A 24649-nucleotide genomic window follows, 5' to 3' on the forward strand; every position below is an offset into this window, starting at 1 on the left:
TAGTCATGCCCTGCTCATAGGGCACACACCTTGGGAAAGGTGGGGGTGGGGACAGGGTGCCTGGCCCTCAGTCTCTGAAGCTAGTGTGGCAGGGTAGCCACTGAGACTGTAGCTGTGGCTTCTGATCTCAGAAGGAGGCAGGAAGCTGTGGCCAAGGCCCCAGCGACATTTGCTCCTCTAAAAGGAGAAAGGAAGTGTGTGCCAGGAAATGTGTACAGCAGCCCCTCCCTGGCCTGGGCCTGAGTGGCCTCAGTCTGGCCAGTTCCTGGATCTGACCAGAGGCCTTGTGATGGCAGCACTGCCCACTCCCTCCCTCCCTCCGCAACAGAATGCCTGCTTTCCGGGTGACAGTGGTCAAGGTGGTTGGTGACGCCAAAGCCTCTGGGCCCCAGCAGTAGTGGAATCTGTGACCAAAGGCCTCAGGGTGACTGGAGACCTCCCCACACACACCCAGCCCCAAGGCCTCTCCGAGTTGGGGCTTCCCATGACTGTAGCCACAGATGTTTCTCAGGCCCTTTTCCTCTGACGCTTTTTCCATAGAACAGCTAGGAACTAATGTGAACCATTATCTGGAGCCCAGGTCTCTGAAAGCCTCACGGATTCTCCCCTGCTCTCCGTCATCTGCCTCCACACCCGCACTCTGTCCAGAAGCCTCGTCAAGGACTCAGGTCTTCCATTGCAGTGGGCCTCAGCCATCTCCTGCTCCTATCATGGCCAGAAGCACTGCAGAGATTCACACTCTGTGAAGGTTAGCTCTTGGGATATAACAGTTACTAAGACTGGGCCTGCCATCAAGGAGCAACCAGGAGAGAGAGAGAGACAGACAATAAGGAAGTGAACACACACACAAACAAGACAATTTCCTAAGTGATAAGGGACAATTTCCTAAGGGATAAGTGCTGTTAATAAAATAAGGCACTACGATAGGGTTTGACTGGGTAAGCACTATGAGACGAGGTCCTCAGATAAGTCCTCCTGAGGCGGGCAACATCTGAGTTCAGACCTGAGGGACAAATAGAGAAGCCCCTATACCAAGAAGTGAGGGTACAGAAGGGCAGTGCCAAGGCCTTCCATGGGAGTACGGGGAGACTGTGAGGAAGAGGGAGCCAGTGCAGCTGGGAGGGGGCAGTGGAAGGGGATGTGTCAGAAAGGTAGGCTGGGCTAGAGCCCAAACAGCCTGTCGGCCTGGTAAGGACTCTGAATTCTATTCCAAGTTGCAGGATTTTGAAGCAGGATCATGATGTAATCTAATTTAGGTCTATCAAAGATTCATCTGACTGCTGAGAGAAAGTAGACAGTAGTGGGCCAAGAATAGGAGAGGATGAACTCTCTCTATATTTTGAAAACAGAACTGAAAGAGCTGCTGACAGAGAAAGGGTGTGAGAGGAGTATGAAAGGAGTCAGGGGTGAGCTGGAAGATTTTGACTGAACCATTGAATGGCTGGGGTGCCATGAACTGAAATGGGCAAAAAAGTGGGTTGAAGAGTGGTAGGAACATGAGAGTTCTGTGTTTTCTCTCATATGTTCATGCTGCTTCAGTTAGCAAATAACAGAAAGTACAAGTTCAGTTCAGTCGCCCAGTCGTGTCTGACTCTTTGCGGCCCCATGAATCGCAGCACGCCAGGCCTCCCTGTCCATCACCAACTCCCAGAGTTCACTCAGACTCACGTCCATCGAGTCAGTGATGCCATCCAGCCATCTCATCCTCTGTCGTCCCCTTCTCCTCCTGTCCCCAATCCCTCCCAGCATCAGGGTCTTTTCCAATTAGTCAACTCTTCGCATGAGGTGGTCAAAGTACTGGAATTTCAGCTTTAGCATCATTCCTTCCAAGGAAATCCCAGGGCTAATCTCCTTCAGAATGGGCTGGTTGGATCTCCTTGCAGTCCAAGGGACTCTCAAGAGTCTTCTCCAACACCACACTTCAAAAGCATCAATTCTTTGGCGCTCAGCCTTCTTCACAGTCCAACTCTCACATCCATACATGGACCACAGGAAAAACCATAGCCTTGACTAGATGGACCTTAGTCGGCAAAGTAATGTCTCTGCTTTTCAATATGCTGTCTAGGTTGGTCATAACTTTTCTTCCAAGGAATAACCGTCTTTTAATTTCATGGCTGCAATCACCATCTGCAGTGATTTTGGAGCCCCCAAAATAAAGTCTGACACTGTTTCCACTGTTTCCCCATCTATTTCCCATGAAGTGGTGGGACCAGATGCCATGATCTTCGTTTTCTGAATGTTGAGCTTTAAGCCGACTTTTTCACTCTCCTTTCACTTTCATCAAGAGGCTTTATAGTTCCTCTTCACTTTCTGCCATAAGGGTGGTGTCATCTGCGTATCTGAGGTTATTGCTATTTCTCCTGGCAATCTTGATTCCAGCTTGTGCTTCTTCCAGCCCAGCGTTTCTCATGATGTACTCTGCATAGAAGTTAAATAAGCAGGGTGACAATATACAGCCTTGATGTACACCTTTTCCTATTTGAAACCAGTCTGCTGTTCCATGACCAGTTCTAACTATTGCTTCCTGACCTGCATACAGATTTCTCAAGAGGCAGGTCAGGTGGTCTGGTATTCCCATCTCTCTCAGAATTTTCCACAGTTTATTGTGATCCACACAGTCAGAGGCTTTGGCATAGTCAATAAAGCAGAAATAGATGTTTTTCTGGAACTCTTTTGCTTTTTCCGTGATCCAGAGGATGTTGGCAATTTGATCTCTGGTTCCTCTGCCTTTTCTAAAACCAGCTTGAACATCAGGAAGTTCACGGTTCACATATTGCTAAAGCCTGGCTTGGAGAATTTTGAGCATTACTTTACTAGCATGTGAGATGAGTGCAATTGTGCAGTAGTTTGAGCATTCTTTGGCATTGTCTTTCTTTGGGATTGGAATGAAACTGACCTTTTCCAGTCCTGTGGCCACTGCTGAGTTTTCCAAATTTGCTGGCATATTGAGTGTAGCACACTCACAGCATCATCTTTCAGGATTTGAAATAGCTCACCTGGAATTCCATCACCTCCACTAGCTTTGTTTGTAGTGATGTTTTCTAAGGCCCACTTGACTTCACATTCCAGGATGTCTGGCTGTAGATGAGTGATCACACCATTGTGATTATCTGGGTCGTGAAGATCTTTTTTGTACAGTTCTTCTGTGTATTCTTGCCACCTCTTCTTGATATCTTCTGCTTCTGAAAGTACAAGTAAAACTGGTCTAAACATCAGGTGGAATGTATTGACTCTGATTCCTGAGAAGTCCAGAATTCAGGCATGTTTTGATCCTTGAATCCTCAGTCTGGCTTTGTCCTCAATCTGGCTTCCTGCAGTGGAGTAAAATGGCTGTACACCCACCAGAAGAAGGAGCTTCTGCTACCCAACCATTAAACAGAGTTTCTGAACTTTTGTCCAATTTGATTGGATCAATTTAGGATACCAATCACTGTCGCAAGTGGGAATAGGGTTGTACTAATTTTCTTCACCAATCAGAGACAGTTTCTGGAGCTGTGGGCAGGAGTGTATGCTTACAAAACGTGGGGGGAGGGATGGAATGGATGCTGAGAAAGCACCCCTAAGGTCCACAGAACCATGGTTCATTGGAGATGTCTCTTAGATGTACAGTGGGAACTACCAAGGGGAAAGCTGGATGTAGGATCTGAAGCTCAGGAGAGAGGTCAGACTGGGAAATAAACATTTGTCATTGGCGTATAAGTTCAGTTCAGCTGCTCAGTCGTGTTTGACTCTTTGTGACCCCATGAATCGCAGATAGTACTTAGGGAGCTTCCCTGGTGGCACAGTGAAAAAGAATCCACCTGCCATTGCAGAATACCTGGGTTTGATCCCTGAGTCAGGAAGATCCCCTAAAGAAGAAAATGGCAACCCACTCCCGTATTCTCGCCTAGGAAATCTCATGGACAGAGTCGTATGGTGGGCTACAGTCCATGAGGTTGCAAAGAATCAGACATGACCTAGCGACTAAACAACAACAGCATAGATAGTGCTTGTAGCGTGAGCCTAGAAGAGGATACCTGAGGAGTGTAAATGGAAATATGATCATTCATCCCTGGGGTATGCGAACATTCAGAGGAAGGACTGCTTCTGAAGAGAAGCCAGCAAAGGAGAACAAAGTTGCAGCCAGGGGGTAGAAGGAAAGCCTGGGAAAGTCGTCACGAACTTGAGAGAGGAAAGTATGCAGGGGAACGCTTTCCTTCATCTGAGTCAAAAGCTGCGGAACAAAAAAGCAACATGAGAACAAAGACCTGGATGCTGGATCTGACAACCTTGACAAGCGACTCAGGAAGACAAGCTACAGGTAAGGAAATAGAGTATAGATGACTGTTTCAAGACTTTTGGCTGTCAGTGGGAAAGAAAAAAGGCGCGACGTGGGAGGGTCATGGAATCAAGTCAAGCTTAGTCCATCGTGATTGGGTCCAGTGCCCACGTGGTTCATAGCTACAATCCGAGAGGAGCAGCCAGACCACAGGATGGTCATTTTCTTCTCTGTTTTGGGTTGGATGTGGACTTGGAGCAGCCCTGGGCTAGGAGCCCTGTTGCCCCTCAGACCGCTTGGTGTCAGAGCATGCAGCCTGCAATGTTGTGACCACCCACATACTCAATCTCCTCCCAACACCCCAGGCTGGCACAAGGATAAAGGACAGAACCCCATTCACTGTGGCATCAGTGCAGGAGCAGAGTCTTGCATGTTGACAAAAAAGGCTGATAGGGAGTAGGAAGGGCTGGGGAGTGGAAGGGCTGGGCAGCAGTGCATATGGGGCTGGACAGGAACTGAAGGAAAGGGTGAGGGACAGTAAAGCTCCAGTGGCCAGCTTGGTGGCCAGACAGCATAAGTTCTGAAAAGTCATGAGACCCTGCTTGTGTGGGATGTATATGTTTAAGGGTGATGAAAGGGCAGAGCTGGGGTCACTGAAGGGATTGACTAGAAGGGGAAGGCAGGAACAGGATCCTAAAGGTCCAGGTCATACTGGAGTGTGCACTAAAATGATGGTGGTACTTCCCTGGGAGAAGTCCTATAAGTAGTCTAAGCTATCGCATGTGTCACGATCACATTCTGAAGTATTGATCTTCTGAGCGCTGTTGTCTCTTAGCTCATGCCATAAAGAGGAAATGAATGCTCAGTCACTTCAGTCATCTCTGACTCTTTGAGACCCCATGGACTGTGGCCCACCAGGCTCCTCTGTCCAAGGGGTTCTCCAGGCAAGAATACTGGTGTGGTTTGCCATGCCTACCTCAAGGGGGTCTTCCTGACCCAGGAATCGAACCTGCGTCCCCTGCATTGCAGCTGGATTCTTTACCCACTGAACCACCTGAGAAGCCCCACGAAGAGGAAATGCTGCTGCTAAGTCACTTCAGTCGTGTCCAACTCTGTGCGACCCCATAGACGGCAGCCCACCAGGCTCCCCCATCCCTGGGATTCTCCAGGCAAGAATACTGGAGTGGGTTGCCATTTCCTTCTCCAATGCATGAAAGTAAAAAGTGAAAGTGAAGTTGCTCAGTCGTGTCCAACTCTTAGCGACCCCATGGACTGCAGCCCACCAGGCTCCTCCGTCCATTGGATTTTCCAGGCAAGAGTACTGGGGTGGGGTGCCATTGAAATACCAAACTCCAATATAGAGCTTCATTCAGTGAAAGAAGCCACATGGGAGATGGTCAGTGTGCAAAGACCCAGGGGTAAGATCTATCCATGACTGACTCTGGGACCTCAGGTCTCTTGGGAAGAGAGACTTGGATAGACTAAATGTCTTGAGGGTGAAAGGGGGATATCTATAACAGCCCAACATGTGGGAAAGAATCTTGGCCACCCATTGCCTGGATACTGCTGCTGCTGCTGCTAAGTCGCTTCAGTCTTGTCCAACTCTGTGCGACCCCATAGACGGCAGCCTACCAGGCTCCCCCGTCCCTGGGATTCTCCAGACAAAAATACTGGAGTGGGTTGCCATTTGCCTGGATACTAGAAGGAGTCTCAAAGTGACAGCATTTGATAAATGAAAGTGAACAAATGATCAGATAATGAGTGATCAATTCTGAAACCTAATTTTCAAAAAGGCAGCACAGGTTCAAAGGAAAAAAGAAAAAAGCCAGGTTAGGAAAGGTTGAGTCAAATAGTGAACAACCTCTGTCCTCAGGGGAGGCTAGGGCCTCAGCCATGCCTGGGGATGAGAGGACATCCCCTGACTCATGGGAAAGACACTAATCAGGATCAATATGATTTTGTGGGGGAGGATATTAAGAGAAAGACCTATAAGATGTTCCTTTGCCTGGACTTTTCTTTCCTCCCACTATCTGGATTCCACACCCACTCCTGCTCATGTGGCCCTTCCCCAGTGTCTCCGCACTCCAGCCCTAGAGCAGCCAGCCCACCCCTACCCAGCCTGTCTTCTCTTCACCACCTCCTACACAGGTCCCACTCACCTTCTTTGAAAAAAGATGACATTCTTTGATTTTCATTCTGGGCTACAAATATGATATATATTCATTACAAACAACTTGGAAAACTCAGAAAAGTACCAAAAGGGGTACAAAAACCACCTTCAGTACCAAACTTGGAGGCAGTCACTTTCTCTTGACACATCATTTTGTGTCTTTTTTTGACACCCTTACAAACACGTCTTCTTTTATGTATTTATTTTTTTTAGTTGGAACCATGCTTGCAGTCCAGTTTATCAATTTTATGAAACTGAAGATTTCATGAGAGTAGGAATGTTATCTATTTTGTTCATTGCTGTTCAGTAGCACGTGGTGGTCACTCAATAAATATTTGTTAGAAGAGTGGATTTTATAATTTGTTTTCACTTAATGCAATGTAACCATTTTCTAGCATTTTTTTGTGTATTCTCTTATGCTGTTATTTTTAACTGCTGCATGGTATTTTATCCTATCTGTATACAATATTTTTTAATCTAACCCACTGTTAGTAGATATTGAAGTTGCCTTGAATTTTTTAGACTACAGGTAATATTTGGCGGAACATTGAGTATTCATATATAGCTATTTCTACATGTTACCTTCAGAAGATAGATTTCTAGAAGTGAAATTGCTGGATTGAATGTGCTTCTATACTTTTGTCTAATTGCTCTCCCACCCCAAAAGGCTAATTTGCATACATGTCCTTAACCCTTTTCAGTGGAATCTATTATCATGTTTTAAACTTTGATAATTGATAGTAAAGATGTACCTTATTTTTACTGAATTTTCTTTGATTACTTGTGAAATTGGCTAATTTTTATGTTTACAAGCTATATATATATTTTTCTTTTCCATATTACTTAGTTTTCTTCTTGCCCCTTATTTTTTTCAGACTCTCTTCTTTTTCAAATTGATTTCTAAGAGCTCCTCATATAATAAATATTTCTGAGTGGCAAAATTTTAAAACTTCATGTTGTATTTTTGTTTAGTGTTTCAGCTTTCTGATAACTGATCTATTTCTGTGCCACAGATTTGATTTTTGTGTTACTCATTATATTATTTATTGTAGTATTTTAGTTTTTAGTATTATTCTACTTTCAAAAATGTCTCTTGGTCAGTATTGTGCATGAACATTCTTTGAATTAAATTGAAACCCATTTTGTTAAGTTTTAAAATGAGAGTGCATTAAATATAAATATAAACTTTGGAGAGAATTGGTGTCTTTGCAGTATTAGTGTTGTAATCTAAGAATATCATTCATCTTTTAATTCATTGGAGCCTTCTTTTATGTTCTTCTATAAAGTTTTATAGTGCTCTTCATCTCAATCCTGAACATACCTCGTTTATTCCCATTTTCTATTTTTTGATGTTGTTGTTGCTTTAGTAAAGGAAATATTTTCCTGTAATGTTTGTTTTCCCACTTCATAAATATTCAATCACCTTACAGACACTCCTGTGTAGTCCAATAGTTTTTGGTTTCTTCTCTTGGAGTTTCTACCCTCTAGGTGCTCACTTTTGGTCTTTCCTCCTTCTCTCTTCCATTTACATACAGGTGGAGGCAGAACTGCTTGAATACTTCAAATCAGAGGACAAGTCATCATGGGCCCCTGTCCTCAGAGGAATATGGATGATCTTCTCCCAGTGGGATCATTTGTGCTTACCTTGGAAAGACGAGTCTAATCTGGAGGAGAGATGTCCAGAGTGAGACAGGAGGGACACAGTTCACCCAGCTGAGGAACTTCGGAAACAGGTCTCTTGGGAGGAGCAAAAACTAGGTGAAGCAGAGAGCACCTGGGGGGCGTTGTAGGTAATATGGCCAGAGGTTCAGTATAGAAACTGGCTGTGGGTGTTTGGAGCTACTGGAGGCCCTGAATTCCTCATCTGGCAAGAAGATCTGCCCTTGAGGAACATGGGAATGGGAATGGGAGAGCCCAAGGGAGAATAGGGACTGAATGTGCAAATGTTGTGGGGTAGGATCTGTGGAAGAGCTCCAGAGGGAGCAGAGGTGCTTGGAAGGAGAGGACCTGTCTGCCAATCTCCTTCCTTCAAGTGCCCATGTCTGCTCTTACACCCGAAGGCATCCTTCCTGAGCCTTTCCATGGGCATAAGTTTAGAGGTCCATCCTCCTGGCTCCTAAAAGGCTCATGCTGACTCAGGAACACACACACACACACACAAAATGTTGTCCCCAGCACAAATTGTGTCTACTTCTCCACTTAAACAGGTCTTGTTGATATTTACAACTGCTGAAATCCTACAACACCGGACTTAATTACTGAGTGTCTTCTGAATACCAAATGATGAGCACATACCAGCCTGTGTGCTGGGTGGAGGAGGTGGCAGGTGGCAGGCCTTGTGGGTTTCAGTCTGATGCTCCCATAGGTGTCAGTGGCTGAATCACCGCCCTCACTCCTTACCCCACATTCTCTGGAAATTCACCTTCTGAAACTGTCCTCTCTTCACTACACACTTGGGCCCAGCACGTCCATCCTGCGTGTTTTAGATTCCATCACCTTTTTTTTTCTTTTGGGGGAACTTTAATTCTACTGATTAAAAATATTTTTTTGAAATTATTTCGAGTGAGGTTGGAGTCATACAGCACATGTATGCAGGATGCATTGGTATTTTAGGTGGATTCCCTGCTGTGTGTCATCACTGAGACCTCATGGTTCAACCAGGGTTTCTACAAATACGGGGGATATTCCCTCTCTTTCTCTCCAAGGTTTGCCCCCACACAAACCACAGTGAAGCTTTTAATAGCTTCGGTGATGACAGCAAAGACTTGGGTTATATTTGCTATCTTTACCCATTAGAAAGTAGATTGGCTCCTGAATTCAAATCTCTTCTTTTCAAGAAATTAACTCTTGCTTTTAAAGCATCTGCGTACAATGCAAGAGACCTGGATTCGATCCCTGGGTCAGGAAGATCCTCTGAAGAAGGAAATGGCAACCCACTCCAGTACTCTTGCCTGGAAAATCCCATGGACAGAGGAAGTGTGGTAGGCTACAGTTGATGGGGTCGAAAAGAGTCGGATACGACTGAGCAACTTCACTTTCACTTTTTCCTTTTTACCTAGAAAATCCTCTATTTCTAATTTTACTGAGAAAAGATATTAAATTGTTGTGGACGCCTCTTTAATATGACAAAGGACACAGGCTTTGGAGTCAGATGGCTTTGGACAGATCTCAGGTTAGCTATGAAATCTTGGACAAGTTTCTTCAGCCTTCTGAGCCTCAATATCCTCATCTGCAAAATTAGATATTTTAGTAAAAATGATCACAAGCAATAGTAACCTACTCAAGCCCGATAAAGATTGACTAGAGGTCACTGGGAAGTACCTCACTTGCTCCAAATACAGGAATGTAGCTGGGCCTCCAGGGTACACCAAAATCAGGAATACACCCACAGTTGGAAATGCAGGTCACAAGTTCATAATCTGTCAAGGACTGGCTAAAAAAAAAACCTTTCCCTGGGGATTTTTTTTGAGATGCAACACAGTTGGGCCTGAGGCCTCTTCTGGTCTGGTTTTTTGCGCTGACTTCCTTCACCCCTCACTGGCCCAAGGAGCACTCAACAATGAATTTCTCTTTGTTTCTCATCGTTGCTTTTCTGGAAGTATTTGCTTAATTTTTAATGTCCTCTGCAGGTGTGCACTCTGCAGAAAAGGACTAAAATTCCAATTCCAAATTCCCTTGGATGAACTACATTAGGTTCAGCTATTGTACCAGTTGTTGGTCATTTGGACCAATCGTCGGTGACAAGGGTAGAGTCACCTGTTTGAACATGGCAGCTCTTGTAAAGCTATGGATGGATTGAAAGTCACAGTGCAACTGTTGCAGAGATAATCCTGGCATCCTTATAGAGTTGCTATGGTAGAATATGAGCTCATCATATAATTACACCTGGATGGTGCTCAACAAATCTTTAGGTACTGCCCTGATTGCTTGTTCGATATCAGCCTAGCACACTAGAGATAGATGTTGTTTTATTTTAGCGGAAATTCAAGTTACGTATTTAATCATCAGTTAAAATTTTGTTTAGGAGATTTTGTGCCTATATTTATATCTGATATTAGCCTATCTATTTTGTGTCATTTAAAAATTTGATGTCACATCAACTTTTGGAATTCTATCTGTATTTACTTCATAAGTTAAATGATAACTTTTTTTATAGTTTCAAATACTTTATATGCTATAGACATTATTTATATCTTCAAATGAAATGAAATTCTCCTTAGAGGGTGTATGTGTGCTCAGTCATGTCCAACTCTTTGCAACCCCATGAACTGAAGCCGCCAGGCTCCTCTGTCCATGGAATTTCCCAGACAGGAATACTGGAGTGGGGTGCCATTTCCTTCTCCAGAGGATCTTCCTGACCCAGGGTTTGAACCTGAGTCTCCTGTGTTTCCTGCATTGGCAAGCAGGTGGATTCTTTATCACTGAGCTACCTGGGAAGTCCTCTTTAGGGAGTAATGGTTAACATATTAGACTGGGAGTCAGAGCGTCCACATTTTGGTCTTTGTCTTAATTTTCTGTGTGACCTCAAGCAAGTCCCTGTTCCTCCTGGGGTTCTATGTGATTAGGGAGGACAGGACAGCTGGCTCAGATGTTTGAGCCCCCACTTAGCTGGTTCTTCTGGGGAGTCAGCCACTGGTCACTGGGGTTGGTTCTTTTGGCAGTCCCCTTCTCTGCCTTTCTGGTGCCTTCCAGCAGATTTCTAGCCAGTAGTGTTTTCCCTACCTTTCCCTCTATGTTGTGCTCTTGTTTCTTTCCTGGCCCTGAGGGCAGCCTCTTAAAGTACTGTTTTTGTTGTCTGTGGGTCTGAGCCCACTGGGCAGTGTCTTTAGCATTGATTTTCTTGGTTCCCTGTAATAAACTCTGAGACTGGGAAGCAGCCTGACTCCCTCCAGGGAATGTACTGTCCTGTTCTGAAAATTCACTTCTCCTTAGACTTCCCAGAACTGGCCCCTCCCCAAGAACTCTTCCATCACCTCTAGAAAGGCCTGCCTCTGCCTGCCTCCCTATACTCTCTAACATCTTCCTGGGCTAACATGAGCCTCTCTTAAGGGCCTCATGGCCACCTCCAGTCCTGACCACGTGGACTTCTAGTGACCACCAGAGAAGGGAAAGACTTGGGCACATGCAAGGAGACCACAAATCAGGATGTGAGGAGTCTGGTAGCACTGACCCTCTACTCACACCTTGCAATTCATGCCATATAGGTGGGGACATCATTCTTTCATCATCGTCCCATGACATGCTTCTCCCTCTCCAGCATTCCAACCCTTTCTGAGCCAAGAGAGAGCTCTGGAAATGCTCCTTATTAAAAGAGATTTTTCCTTGTTACAGAAATGCCTATTCATTGTAGAAAAACTGGAAAATACAGGTAAATTCAAAGAAGAGGAAAACAAACAAACAAACTCCTATAATCCCAGCAGTCAATGATAATCACTATTAACTTTTCTTTGATTTTTTTCCATGAATGTATATTGCCTAGAAAATCCTATTGACACAGGAGCCTGGCAGGCTACAGTCCATGGGGTCGCAAGAGTTGGGCATGACTTAATGACTAAACCATGATACATGCTTTTAAACATAGGTGGCTCAGATGGTAAAGAATCTGCCTGCAGTGCAGGAGATCTGGGTTCAGTTCCTGGGTTGGAGAATCCCCTAGAGAAGGAAATGGCAACCCACTCCAGTATACCTGCCTGGAGAATTCCATGGACAGAGGAGCATGATGGGCTATAGTCCATCAGGTCACCAAGAGTCAGACACGACTAAGTGACTTCACACTACAACACATGAAAATCATCCTGAATATATTGTTTTGTAACCTGCATTTTTTTACCTGGCCACATGCCATGAACATCTCTCTGTGTCATTCCACAGTCTTCTGTATCATCATTTTTATGGGCAGCAGAGCATCCTACGGATGTACAAAAATGAATTCCACTTTGGGATTGGACTTTTGGATAGTTTCCGCCTTGGCATTATTGTAAATAATACTGCAATGACAATCCTCATGGACAAAAAAAATCATGATTTTTTTTTCTCCATGTTAATTTCTAAGCAAACCTGCTGGTGGTAGTCAGAGTTTAAGAATTTTTTGAGGTTTGTGACACAGCTTGCCAAGCTTCCCATCAGAAAGGGTTTGCAGGATGTCAGACACTTAGGTGTCCACATTTTCTCATGATCTTTACCCTGCTTTTATTGTTGAGTTCATCTGGCCTGGTGGTGGGCTAAGCTGCCTAGGTTGCCACCAGGAAAAAGGGGCTGGCTTCTGGCTAGATGGGAAGAGTGATAGAAGGAAGGGACTTCCAGGTGAGTAAGGTGTGGCTTATGGAAGCCTGGTCCTTCCTCCTCTTGGAGGGATCAGCACCCCTATGACCTAGACTTTGGAAGAAGGAGACGGGAAAAACAGGTGGCGGCATTAAGGCAGCTACTTCACATCTCACCTGAATGAGCTGCTAGGCAGAGAAGGGCAGCATTTCTTCTTCCTGGAATTCCCTGTCTTTGTCCTTTGCCTATTTGTCTTTTTCTTCTTGATTTCAGTTACAGATCAAACCCTTCTTCTGTTGCCAGTGTTACAGTTTTTGCAAGTTTTCTATTTATCTTTTAGATTTTTTAATGGTGGTTTTTTAACATGGAGACATTTAGAATTTGCATGTAGTCAGATCTTCAAATCTACCAGTCTTTTCCTTTGTGGTTTCTGCCTGCTTTGTTGTGATGAAAAAGATTTTCCCTACCCCCAGATGGTATAAGCATTCAACCGAATTTTCTTTGAAATGATTCGTTTCATTTCCAAAATCTTTAAGGTATGGTTTGTTTTCCATCAGTCCTGACCTTGTGTGAGCTGGAGACATGTGCACAGGTGTCTCAGGGATCAGTGCTAGTGACTATCAGCCCTGTGGATGCAGGACAAATTCCAAGGGCTTCATTTCTGTCTTTCTCTGGCTCCCAGGAGCCCTTTAGTTATCTAGTTGACCTTTTTAAGAGAAAAGAATATAGCTGCCTTTGTCTGATTGGCTCATCAGAGAACTTCCAATAAAAATAAACCCCAATAAATGGGTTAATTGATTTCTGACAGTTTGGCAATGGCACTTCCGTAGCACAAGTACATTTCATGTGAGCTGACTTTTTGTTTTTTTTGTTCATTGCTATATCCCCAGTACTTACACAATGCTTTGCACTTAGAGGGGACTCAGCATAGTACTTGTTAACCAAATAGTTAACTGAATGAATGCATGGACATTATGTATCCTTTTTTTTTAAATTTAAAGAGGTAATAAAATAAGGAAAGTACTTATGTGGTCAGGTTTTAAAAAGCAGCATATGATACCAAATAAATTTATCCTTCATTCATTTAGCAAATATTTACTGAATTATCCTATGCATGGGAAAAATGGTTGATGTAATGATTAAATGAGTTAACATATTGTGTTAGTCTTCCTGTACTGCCATAACAAAATACCACATATTGGGTGGTGTAAACAAAAGAAATTAATTTTCTCATGTATCTGGAGGCTAGAAGTCCAAGGTTAAGGTGTTGGTAAGGTTGGTTTCTGGTGAGGCCTCTCTCGCCTTGCAGATGGCTGTCTTCTTGCTGATTCTTAACAAGACCTTCCTCTGCATTCGTGTCCTCCTGGTGTCCTTTCCTCTTCCTGTAAGGACACCAGCTCTCCTGGATTAGGATTCTACCCTTATGAACTCATTTTCCCTTAATTATCCCTTCAAAAGCCCTGTTTCCAAATACAGTCATATAGGGGACTTCAACATGTAAATTTTGGGAAGACACAATTCAGTCCCTAACTCACATGTAAATCATGTGTCAGAAATGCTTAGAAATAATGGCTGACCCATATTAATACTAGGCACTATATAAACATTATTACGAAATACACAAAATTGCACTGGTGATTATCCTTGGGGATAATTTCCAAACATTTCTATGTTGAACAATTTTATTAATTTGGGGGGAAAAGCACTACTATTCAATAAAAGACATGAGTTGAACATGGTTTGCAACCATTTCATCATATATTCAAAACCTTTGCTCTGGATAGGAATTTCAAGTTCTTGGCTCAGCTGTCCAGATTTGTGGTTGTCACAGTAAAGAGCTTGGCTCAAGCAGACCCAGCAGCCAGCATCTCTGTCTCCTAGTGTGTGCAGTGGTGGGGGTGGTGTGCCTTGTGCTGTGTGCCCAGTCCCACGCCCACCCTCTAGAGGGCTGGAAAGACCTTTAACAGTGGGGCAGTGAGTAGGTCAGCCTGAGTACTTGGTTGCAAACAACAAAATTCATACTCACTACTTTAAGCAGAAAGAGAATATATTTTAAAATGTTAGGAAGCTTACAGCATAGTTGGTAGAGCTCAAGAAGCAGGGTTAAATCTCAACTTTCAGAAACAGCTCCCAAATCTATCTATTACTCATCACTTCTGCTACCTGCCTTGTGTCAGCAAGATAGAGCCCACATGTAGGACTCTCACCTGCTCATTGCTGGCTTTTGAATCAAAGGCTCATGAGGGTTCATCTCACTGGTATAGTCTAAGTCACTTATCTACCCCTTCCTGCAAGAGCGGCTGGATAGGAGAGTTTTCTGGATTCTACCTTGGGAAGGAGGTACTTACAATGTGGGGAACTATCCAAAAATAGGAGAGTGTTCAAAAATACTGGAGAGCTCAAATAACAGAGGGTCCATCACTGTCGGAGAAGCATGGCCCAGATGTCCTAAGTGTAGGAAAACCTGGGTCCAGAGTAACTAAGTCCATCCTTGACTGGCTGTCAGGGTTACTAGAAGGCTGGACTTAGAACGGACGTGAGGCCCCGCAGAACAGAAAGTGGCCTCTTGTGATGATGAAGAGGCCTCAGAATTATTGCTAGTTAGTTTTGATGCCCAGAGGCCTCTAGATCCACCTCTTCTTATACCAGTGAACACAGAGAGGGATAGAAACTTGCTCAGGGCTGCTCCGCATGACAGAATCAGAGCCAGGACTGGGAGCGGCGTCCTGCATTCCACTCCTTATGCCTGGCAAGATCTAGAGCCCTACTCAGGTATTTCCCTCTCCCCAGGATGCCTCCCCTGGGTGGGATGTATGTCATCATGTTCACCACCCTGGACTGCTATTACTGCTGCTTCCTACTTGTCTCTCCTGCCCCTTCAGTGCCCAGCAGGGGGCAGGCACATTATTAGTAAACAGGAGCTGAATGAATGAACAAATGAAAGTCTGGAGGCGAGAACTGCTCTGTGGCCTGAGAAAGACGCTCTCATCGCTTCAGTTTCCTGCTGTTACATGTGATAATGTTCTCTGCGTTCTTTGGGTCAGGCCCTGTGCCAAGGCTGAAAATATGATCAGGATCCTGCCTGCCTGCCTTCTCAGAGATGCTGATCTGAGAGGAGATGGCATAAACAGCACTGACCACTCCTGCGGCTGGCTGACCTTGCTAACAAAGAGAGAAATCCAAGGGTCCCCCAGCTCTGCCTAGGTATCTGTGGGCCCCCAGTTCACTCCTGTTGGGTTCCGTGATTGCCACACTCATGTAGAGTCACAACTTCCCAAGCTAACAAATGGTGCATAGATGGAAAACCACAGAGTGGAAAGGAAATCTCTGAAGCCCAGGACAGGAAAGAACAAGACCGCTTACCTAGTGATAGGAACAGATCCATAGAGGAGGGGAACTGGTCTTGCTATCCCCATTCTTCAAGGAGGACCAAACCATGCTCAGTGGAAAAAAAAAAAAAGAACACAGTGGAGCTGTAATGTGTCACAGCTTTAGCACAGGTTTATGAATTAAAATATTCACAAGTAGCAGAGGCATCTGCAAGAATAGTAACTGGATGTTACATCCTGAAGGAGGTCAGACTAAATGTATCCCATGACATCACTCTGGAGAGGAGGCCGCCTGGACTTGTGCAAAGACCTGGAACACTTCTGCAGGTGAGTGCTGCAGAGGAGGGCTGGGTGTCCGGCTTGAGGCTTGGCTTTTGGGCTCCTCGCTCTACAAAGAAATGCTTTGTTGGTTCCATTGCCTGCTCACCTCTGTAAGACTGCCTGGTCTGGGGAGATGCCTTCTTTCTGCCCAGCATTCTACCTTCCCCTGAGTGTCCTCCTGAGTTCCTAACTGAAGAAGGTCTTTAGTTAATCTGCTGCCAGTGGGAGTAAAGTGAGTGTATTCTGACAGCCATATGAGACCCTCTTGGAGGATCCCTGCCAATCTGGGAGCATGAACAATTCCATAGTCCCTGCCAGGCTGTGCCTGAGTTCCAGCAGGAGCATCTCTCCCCGGAGTCCCAACTTTATAATAGGGAAGAAGGTGGAAATGCCTATTGTAAACACAGGAAGTGTCTCAGAGGTATACACCTGCACACTTGCACCCACAACACGTGTATAGACAGGCTGGGCACACACATGACATATATTGCTACTACAAGCCTGTGCCGGAGAAGGCGATGGCACTCCAGTCCAGTACTCTCGCCTGGAAAACTCCATGGACGGAGGAGCCTGGTAGGCTGCAGTCCACGGGGTCTCCAAGAGTCAGACACGACTGAGCGACTTCATTTTCACTTTTCACTTTCATGCATTGGAGAAGGAAATGGCAACACACTCCAGTGTCCTTGCCTGGAGAATCCCAGGGATAGGGGAGCCTGGTGGCCTGCCGTCTATGGGGTTGCACAGAGTCAAACATGACTGAAGTGACTTAGCAAACAGGCCGGTGCCTGTACACAAACTCACACCCTAGCTGCTGAGCTGTGAGCACACATGCACACAGGGTAGGTAGGTTCTGGTGGGTCTGAAGAGAGCTCTGGCCCTTCCACTGTCTGCTACCTGACCTCTGCTCTCTGATTTCCTCCCCTTTTCTGCCTGGGTCAGCTTCTGCCCGGCTTGGGATGGCTGCATATAGACAGGCTTGAGCTGCCTGAGCGCTGTCCTCGGTGCTGGAGGCCTGGTGGTACATGCATGTTTTGAGAATAAGCAAGAGTGTTGGAAAAAGTAACCTTGAAATCCAGCGTGGGTGTTCACTGGAGCCTACCAAAATAACTACATTTATTCTCCCAGAAGAATGTGCAGCTGGGCTTCCTTTCAGTCCCAGACACTGAAACAGAAGGTGTTCAGCCGAAACCAAGTCCCACTAAAACTGAGTTCTCTTACTGAGTTTATGGTTAATCTCACTATCCAAATCTTTATCCCCTTTCTTGTCCTGTCCGAGCTCAATCTTGCACTGACTTGAATAGTCATCAACCAGAGTCAGATGATTATGATGTCAATAACATCATTAGTGTACTAAAAATGCTATTATTAGATATCATCACTAGTGTACAAACACAAGTTTTTTCTCCAAGGCAAGATGAGCTAACAAACCCTGAATCATGGACAGAGAATCAAAAACTAGAGTCATCCTGACTCTGAAAACTTGGATTAAGAAGTGGATGATGATTAATACCATCCTCTTTGTTCTTCCCCTTAAAAAAAAAACAATAACAACAACAAAAAAAAAAATCAACCCTAACTCAAAGACCAAGCTGGAGTAGATTTGAGGCTTATTTTCCACTCTTTTGCTTAGCACTCTGCAGTAAATGCTGTATTTTCCTTTAGCACAGCCTGGCATCAGTAGGTTGGTTTTGTTGAGCATTAGGTGACAGGCCCCAAGTTTGGTTAAGTTACAATTTTCACAGCCACAAAGGGACCACCATCCCGTGTAGGCATCTTGACCATGGCACATTGGCTGCTGGCCAGTGGTGGCTCTCAGATCCTACGTAGCAGCTACTTGGGTGCTTCTGTCTCATGGACAGTCCCACGGGCTTACTGCTGACCAGGCATTGTTGACCCATGGAACTCTCAGTTTTGTGATGAAAAATGCAAGGCATTGACTTGTTGAGATGTCTCTGGCAAGTAGCAGAGCTCATGTGTGATAGCAACAGGGTATTCTTCTCTGTTGTATTTGGTTTCATCTTTGGCAGGACACTGATTTGGATTTTCCCTTTTGGATTAGGAAACTGTGACCCTGAGAGACCACTGTGCATTGATTTGTTTGTTTGCTTGATATTTGACAACACCGGCTGTGAACAGCTAATAATGGATAATCGGGTCTCTTTTCCGTCTTGTAGCCCTCTAGGGTGTATTTTGCAGAACTGAGAAATTTTTAGTTGTGCACTAAGGAAAAAAATGGAAAAGGAAAAAAAATGTGAAAAGGAAAAAAAATGTATTTTATTGTAACACTGCTTGACTTCAGTACTCTTTAAAATCAGGAGAACAATGATCCCTAATGGCTCTCTAAATTATAATGCCATCTACCAGCTAGAACTGTAAAAAAGAAGGACACATGAGGAAATTCCTTATGGGTGGGTTCTTATGCTATTGGATTGAAGTGAGGCTTTGGAAAATGGTTTTTCTTTGAGGCTTTGGAGTTGGTTTGATTTTTATCTTATATACATGTGTGAGGGTATATTTGTGTTAAAGGAGGTGCACTATTTTAGTTGGCAGACATGGGCAACAAAAGTTCAGTTCCTAAAAATAGCCCTTTATGTTGCATCCTAGGAAATGGGACCACCTTTATTTATGGTTAAATTTACATTGGTTAACACCTCATGGTCATGATATTCTTTAGGCTCTGGAGAAAATATGAACAAAATGAGGTTCATTTGACAGTCTAAAACTGATTTTTCCGGCTTGATAAAACATTCAGAACTTTTACTTTAAGGGAACAAGTCCTTCTGAAAGGAACTTGCTTTTCTCTCCCTGCGCCTTTGTGATGGGCTCTCAGGAACTCATCTTTGTCTTGTCTAGACTCTCTCCACTTCTTTTTCAACTGAAGAAAAACAGGAAAAAGAGGTCGTTTAAAACTTACTCCAACTGTTATTTATAAACTAATGAGTTTTATATTGCAATATGCATTTCATAACTAAGTTTTAAAACGAAGCTATGAAATCTCTGGTTGTGTTTATGTATATGTCCATGTATGTGTTATAAATATATGTCTTTGTATTTGGATGGTCTTACCAAAATTAATTTCTAAATAAGCTCTGTTTAATTAGCTTTAAGGAAATATAAAAATAAAAGTAACCCAGATGAATTTTCAGTTCACATGAACTGGGAAATATTCCATTTAAAATTGGTATTTGGTATTAAAATTAGTTTAAATTTATTGGTTTAATTAATACAGACATATCTTTAGAGGCACCAACATTAAGTATAATAGTTTTATTGTACCTAGGTTTACTAGATATCAAATAAGATCTTACTATATCTGTTGCAAAATTTGTCAAGAAATAGATAATAACTTGGTATGATGAAAATTTAAAAATATTATTCATTTATTTATTTTTTGGCCAAGCCACATGGCATGTGGGATCCTAGTTTCCTGACGAAGGGCTGAATCCATGGTGCCTGCATCCCTGCACTGGATTCATGGAGTCTTAACACTGGACCACCAGGGAAGTCCATGATGAAATTTTTATAAGTAAATTAAATATAAAGGAGAGAAAAGCTTTTAGGTAAACTCTTTAGGAATTATCATGTTTTAGGACTGTCTACTTAAAAATAGTCTCTCCAGATTAGGGTAACGTGAAACTTTAAAGTTTTGCTAAATTAAGTGTTGAAAGTTTTTAAAATATCTAGGTCATTTCTAAATAAAATAAGATACTGGAACATTAATTGTTGAACATAGGCTTCCTTTTATAGACACATTAAAAGTATCAGAAAAACATCTGCTTTATTGGCTATGCCAAAGCCTTTGACTGTGTGGATCAAAACAAACTGTGGAAAATTCTTCAAGAGATGGGAATACCAGACCACATTACCTGCCTCCTGAGAAATCTGCATGCAGGTCAAGAAATACCAGTTAGAACTGGACATGGAACAACAGACTGGTTCCAAATTGGGAAAGGAGTACATCAAGGCTATATGTTGTCACCCTGCTTATTTAGCTTATATGCAGAAAACATCACGCGAAACGCCGGCTGGATGAAGCATGCTGGAATTAAGACTGCCGGGAGAAATAACAATAACCTCAGATATGCAGATGACACCACCCTTAAGTCAAAAAGCGAAGATGAACCAAAGAGCCTGCTGAGCCTCTTGATGAAAGTGAAAGAGGAGAGTGAAAAAGCTGTCTTAAAACTCAATATTCAGAAAACCAAGATCATGGCATCTGGTTCATGGCAAATAGATGGGGAAATGATGGAAACAGTGAGAGACTTTATTTGGGGCAGGGGGCACTCCAAAATCACTACAGATGGTGACTGCAGCCATAAAATTAAAAAATGCTTGCTCCTTGGAAGAAAAGCTATGCCCAACCTAGACAACATATTAAAAAGCAGAGACATTACTTTGCCAACAAAGGTCCATCTAGTCAAAGCTGTGGTGTTTCCAGTGGTCATGTATGGATGTGAGAGTTGGACTATGAAGAAAGCTGAGCGCCGAAGAATTGATGCTTTTGAACTGTGATGTTGGAGAGGACTCTTGAGAGTCCCTTGGACTGCAAGGAGATCCAGCCAGTCCATCCTAAAGGAAATCAGCCCTGAATATTCATTGCAAGGACTGATGCTGAAACTGAAACTCCAATACTTTGGTCATGTGATGTGAAGAACTGACTCATTGGAAAAGACCTTGATGCTACAAAAGACTGAAGGTGGGAGAAGGGGACGACAGCTGGAGATGGTTGGAAGGCATCATCGACTCGATGGACATGAGTTTGAGCAAGCTCTGGGAGTTGGTGAAGGACAGGGAAGCCTGGCATGCTGCAGTCTGTGGAGTCGCAAAGAGTTGGACATGGCTGAGCGACTGAACTGAACTGAAAGGTATTTAGAACTATTAATAAATAAGTTCATTATCACACCAATACATTTTTGGTAAATAATACACACGTTTTTAGAAATTACAAATAATATTTGTAAGTTGGCCAACCTACAGAATGCTAATGAGAGACAGGTCACAATTGCTTGCTTACTTCTTTGTTTTCACTGGAAATAAAGGTTTTTAAGCGTTGAGAATTCTCATTACTGTATGTAATTAAAACTAAAAATTAATAAGAAAAACATCTTTGTATGCAAGGTAAAAGAAAGTATGAGGAATGGAAACGCACTTTGTTAAGGGAAAATAATTATGTCTGAAAGCTATTTATTTCTAAATAGGAAAGAAAATATAAGTTGTAGAAGGTTTGTGGGAGAAAAAAACATCTTTAGAAAAGAATTCTATGTGTGGTCAGGACTAACTAAGATTAGCATGAATTTAATTAAGTAAATCAACTCTAATATTAAAGAGAAGATAGTAAAAATCCTGAATTTAATTTCTCAGTTAAGAGAGCAAAGGAATTTTGGGGTTTTTTATTTCTGTTTTCATTTTATTTTTTACTTATTTATTTTTGGCTGTCCTGGGCCTTCATTGCTTTGCTTGGGTTTTTCTCTAGTTGCAGTCAGCAGGATTACTCTCTGGTTGTGATGCAAGGGCTGCTCTCTGAGGTGGCTTCTCTTGCTGCAGAGCATACGCTCTAAAGCGCACAGGCTTCAGTCGCCGTGGCATGTGGGCTCAGCAGTCGTGCTCACCAGGCTCTAGAGTACGGTCTCAATAATTGTGGCACATGGGCTTAGCTGCCCCTGGGCATGTGGATTCTTCCTGGGCCAGGGACTGAACCCGTGACTCCTGCAACGGCTAGGGGATTCTTTATCACTGAGCCACCACGGAAGTCCCCATAGATTTTTGTTTTGTTTTGTGTTTTAATATTGAGCTGCTTTTGATAACAGATTGTAAGCTTCTTTACAAGCTTCCAAGAAATTTGTTGTAAATTTTTATATTTGCTTTTGATGACTATCATTGTCAGTTTGGCTTCCCTGGTGGCTCAGAGGATAAAGCGTCTGCCTGCAATGCAGGAGACCCAGGTTCAATCCCTGGGTTGGGAAGATCCCCTGGAGAAGGAAATGGCAACCCACTCCAGTATTCTTGCCTGGAGAATCCCATGGACAGAGGAGCCTGGTGGGCTACAGTCCAGGGGGTCACAAAGAGTCAGACACGACTGAGTGACTTCACACACATTGTCAGTTTGGTCAAGTAGGTAAGTACTACTTCACAGTGACCTATGTCCCTATTTGATCAAGTATTTTGAAACTTTTTGTTATGCTTGACAAATTTCTGAGGGATCAAATTCTAATTGAAAATGATCTGATCTCTAGCTAACCTTGAGTTTTCCAAAGGGCCCCTGAAGCATCTAAGTTCAGTTCAGTAGCTCAGTCATGTCCAACTCTTTGCAACCCCATGGACTGCAGCACACCAGGCTTCCCTGTCGTTCACCAGCTCCTGGAGCTTACTCAAACTCATGTCCATCTAGTCGGTGATACCATTCAACCATCTCCTCCTCTGTCATCCCCTTCTCCTCCTGCCTTCAGTCTTTCCCAGGATCAGGGTCTTTTCAAATGAGTCAGCTCTTCACATCAGGTGGCCAAAGTATTAGAGTTTCAACTCCAGCATCAGTCCTTCCAATGAATATTCAGGACTGATTTCCCTTAGGATTGACTGGTTTGATCTCCTTGCTGTCCAACGGACTTTCAAGAGTCTTCTCCAACACCACAGTTCAAAAGCATCAATTCTTCAGTACTCAGCTTTCTTTTGGTCCAACTCTCACATCCATACGTGACTACTGGAAAAATCATAGCTTTGACTAGATGGACCTTTGTAAGCAAAGTGATGTCTCTGCTTTTTAATATACTGTCTAGGTTTGTCATAGCTTTTCTTCCAAGGAGCAAGTGTCTTTTCATTTCATGGCTGCAGTCACTATCTGCAGTGATTTTGGAGCCCCCCAAAATAAAGTCTCCCACTGTTTCCCCATCTATTTGCCATGAAGTGATGAGACCAGATGTCATGATCTTAGTTTTTTGAATATTGAGTTTTAAGCCAGCTTTTTCACTTTCCTCTTTCACTTTCATCAAGAAGCTCTTCAGTTCCTCTTCGCTTTCTGCCATAAAGCTAGTGTCATCTGCATATCTGAGATTATTTATATTTCTCCTTGCAATCTTAATTCAAGCTTGTGCTTCATCCAGTCCAGCATTTCACATGTACTCTGCATATAAGTTAAATAAGCAAGATGACAATATACAGCCTTGACATACTCCTTTCCCAATTTGCAGCCAGTCCATTGTTCCGTGTCCAGGTCTAACTGTTGCTTCTTGACCTGCATACAGATTTCTCAGGAGGCAAGTAAGATGGTCTGGTATTCCCATCTCTTGAAGAATTTTTCACAGTTTGTTGTGATCCACACAGTCAAAGGCTTTAGCAGAGTCAATGAAGCAGAAGTAGATATTTTTCTGGAACTCTCTTGCTTTTTCTATGATCCAACAGATGTTGGCAATGTGATCTCTGGTTCCTCAGAGAAGCAACTCAGAAAGAGATGTTAAACTAAGTAGGATTATTTGGTATGTTAAATTACATGGGAAGCATTGTCAAATAGTGATAAACCTTCTCAGGTTATACTGTTTGGGTAAATATTATTAATATATATATTTAAATTATATGGAATTCTTAAAAAAATCTGATATGTCTTGATAAAATGTTGTCAGTCATAATTCTAATTATTATCTTCCAATGGTGTCTGTCATAGCACTATCCACGTTTCTTTGTCAGTTGCATTGTAGTAAGTAAGATCTTTAATGCCTTTTGAAGTTTTTGTCATTTATAGACAGTTATTGTTGTACTCTGATGCTTTTGCAAAAATGCTTCATCTTCAAGAAGATTCATAGAAAATACAGTTTTCTGATAACTTTCAGATTATGCCACTGAACTGGGTAAGAAATTAAAGAATCCCAATGGCTGTATAAAACTGTTAACAAAAAGGATTTGTCACATAGCACTGAGTGAGCTGCTGAATATAATATTTTTATGGTCTTTATCTGAAATATTACTGACTTTTAATGTATGTTTTTTAGATACAAGGAAAGCTTTTCCCTTAAGATAATGATGACTTCCAACAGCTTGATAAATTACACCTTTATAAGCAGAACCGAAACATTTATCTTTTCTCTCTCCCTGATCCCTCTAGAAATCGTAAACTCTTAGCTTTCCAGCAGCCTTATTAGGTGAATAAGGAAGATCACCTCCTGACAGGTGCAGGAATTGCAAGGTATTTGGCGGGAGAGGGGGACTTGAGAAGAATTCACCCAGATCTATAGATATCATAAGCAGAATCTGTGACAAGCCCTTGGCATGACTTTCCTGGCCTTGAGAATCCTTTTAAAAAGTTCAATTTAAGATTCCTTA

General features: G+C 43.1%; 1 long non-coding RNA gene and 1 other non-coding gene across 2 annotated transcripts in view; both read left to right on the forward strand.

The window, feature by feature from the left end:
- LOC132659813 (uncharacterized) overlaps nt 1-9033 on the forward strand; it is a 33359-nt gene extending 24326 nt beyond the window's left edge. The window contains exon 4 of the long non-coding RNA XR_009600663.1: nt 7964-9033. This is a non-coding gene — a long non-coding RNA (uncharacterized LOC132659813). The remainder of the gene's footprint in view (nt 1-7963) is intronic.
- A 13197-nt stretch (nt 9034-22230) lies between these two features.
- On the forward strand, nt 22231-22302 carry TRNAC-GCA (transfer RNA cysteine (anticodon GCA)). Its single transcript has one exon. It is a non-coding gene; the product is annotated as a tRNA-Cys (tRNA).
- The last annotated feature ends 2347 nt before the right edge of the window (nt 22303-24649 follow it).

Source organism: Ovis aries, chromosome 5 (assembly GCF_016772045.2).
Source record: "Ovis aries strain OAR_USU_Benz2616 breed Rambouillet chromosome 5, ARS-UI_Ramb_v3.0, whole genome shotgun sequence".
Lineage (NCBI taxonomy): Eukaryota > Metazoa > Chordata > Mammalia > Artiodactyla > Bovidae > Ovis > Ovis aries.